Source organism: Entamoeba dispar, genomic scaffold (assembly GCF_000209125.1).
Source record: "Entamoeba dispar SAW760 scf_1105229460797 genomic scaffold, whole genome shotgun sequence".
NCBI lineage: Eukaryota > Evosea > Mastigamoebida > Endamoebidae > Entamoeba > Entamoeba dispar.
Genome location: NW_001854372.1, coordinates 1 through 2,117, shown reverse-complemented (window position 1 = coordinate 2,117; position 2,117 = coordinate 1). Strand labels below are relative to the sequence as shown.

General features: G+C 14.5%; 12 annotated features.

The window, feature by feature from the left end:
* Window positions 1-214: 214 nt before the first annotated feature.
* Window positions 215-311: a sequence feature (AT_rich).
* Window positions 312-321: 10 nt separating this feature from the next.
* Window positions 322-460: a microsatellite.
* A 17-nt stretch (window positions 461-477) lies between these two features.
* Window positions 478-603: a sequence feature (AT_rich).
* Window positions 604-661: 58 nt separating this feature from the next.
* Window positions 662-738: a microsatellite.
* Window positions 739-861: a microsatellite.
* Window positions 862-875: 14 nt separating this feature from the next.
* Window positions 876-991: a microsatellite.
* Window positions 992-993: 2 nt separating this feature from the next.
* Window positions 994-1,118: a microsatellite.
* Window positions 1,119-1,143: 25 nt separating this feature from the next.
* Window positions 1,144-1,192: a sequence feature (AT_rich).
* Window positions 1,193-1,242: a microsatellite.
* Window positions 1,243-1,302: 60 nt separating this feature from the next.
* Window positions 1,303-1,489: a microsatellite.
* Window positions 1,490-1,502: 13 nt separating this feature from the next.
* Window positions 1,503-2,058: a repeat region.
* A 25-nt stretch (window positions 2,059-2,083) lies between these two features.
* Window positions 2,084-2,117: a microsatellite.

Genomic DNA, 2,117 nt, shown 5'->3' with positions numbered 1-2,117 from the left:
AAGATTCAATGAAACATGATGAAGAATTATAACACAATAAAAGTGAATATAATAATGATGTTATTTTAAATGAATAAAAATTTAAAGAGAATATATAGAGATGATGATACAATAAATATAACTGATAAACATCAAGAAGATAAAAGAATAAGATATAATAAAGATAAAGAGAAGATACATGATTAAAGAAATTGAAATGAAAAGAGAAATCCAGAATAAATAAGAATAATTGAAAATAATTTAAGTAATGATATTAAACAATATTTTTCATGAATTGTTTTTAAAGACAAATTTAATTTTAATAATAATTTCTTTTCAAGAAATAACATAGAAAAAAATAAAAGAATAATTAATTATAATAACAAAAACGAAAATAAATAATAGAAAATGACTATGAATAAATCTTAAATATAAAAGGGAACCAAAATAAGCAAAGAAATAATGAATCTAAATAAAATTACTACAAAAAGAAAGGGGTAAAATAATTTGAATCAATAAAATAATAGTTTTTATTATTTTGTTCTTAAAATAAAAAATAAAAAATTAAATTAAATAATCATTCTATATTCATTTATATTTGTTTATATTTTATATCATTTTATAGTAAATTGTTCTGAATTATAAATGATTCAGAAATGATATTTGATTCAATGTAAGTACATATTTTTATTATTATTTTATTATTATGTTATTTTTATATTTTATGTATTTTATTATTATATTTATTTTTATTTTTATATTATATATATCATCATTTTATCTATATATTTTATATATCATATTTTATTAGTTTGATATTATTATTATTTATATTTTATTTTATATATGAATATATTTTTATTTATATATAATTTATTATATATGAATATATTTCATTATCTTATTTCATTTTTATTATATTTTTATAATTTATATCTATTTTTTTTATATTATTATTATTTTATTTATATTATATTGATTTTATTTATTATTTCATTTATATATTTTATTTATTATTATATCATTTCTTTTCTATTATTATTTCTTTATCATTTATTATTATTTATTTAATTGTTATATCTTCTATCTATATCATATGAAATTAATATTTATTATTTATCATATATTACATATTATATACTAATCATATAACATCTATAACTGATTAATAATAAACACTAATAATAAATAATACATATAAATAAAAATTATAAAAATAAAAAAGAATAAAATAAATATATCAATAAAATAAAGTTAAATAAATTGCATCAATAAATTAAACACTTTTATTACATATTTCTAATTTCTGTAATAAAACATACACATATTATTTCATCCTTCTTTTCATCATTTATTATCTCATTTTGAACTACTCCTTTTTATTTTCTTTCATTTTATATTTTCAACTTTCACTTTTATTCTTTTCATCTTTTTCTACTTCATAATTTCATTTTTTTCTTTTACAAAATTCTTTTTCATCATTTCTCTTCATTTTTCTCTTATTTCATTTTTATTGCCTCAATAAATCAAATAAGTTGATATTTTAGAATATTGATTGAATCAACAATTTGTGGATAAAACTAATATAATCAATACATTGAATTCAATCAATATTAAAAATACAATTCTCTAATTAACTAAAATACAAGATGGAATACTATTCAGTGTGTATAGAAAAGATAAAACAATAAAAATGATTAAAATACTCAACAGGTTATAAAGATAAAATAATAAGAACAGAATATATTCTATTATCTTGTATTTTTCATAAGAAATCATAAATTGAGAAACATGACAATATTAAGATTTTCCATATTAGATAATTAGAAAAACAAAATGAAATCAAGATATGAAACAATGTTCCAATATAAATACATCACAATAATATTGAACAAATAAATATTAGTAAAATATTAACAATAACATAAAAGAATAAACACATATATAATAGATGAAAGAATAAAATTGAACTATTAAATAATGTAACTATTATTATATATCATAATAACAATGAAACATATTTGAAGAAAAGAAAAAAAGAATAAAGAAAATAAGAAATGATATAATAAAACGAGAAATAATTTGAATAAAATAATATAAATACAAAAAGAAAGAGAAAAAAAAAGAAAAAAATAAAA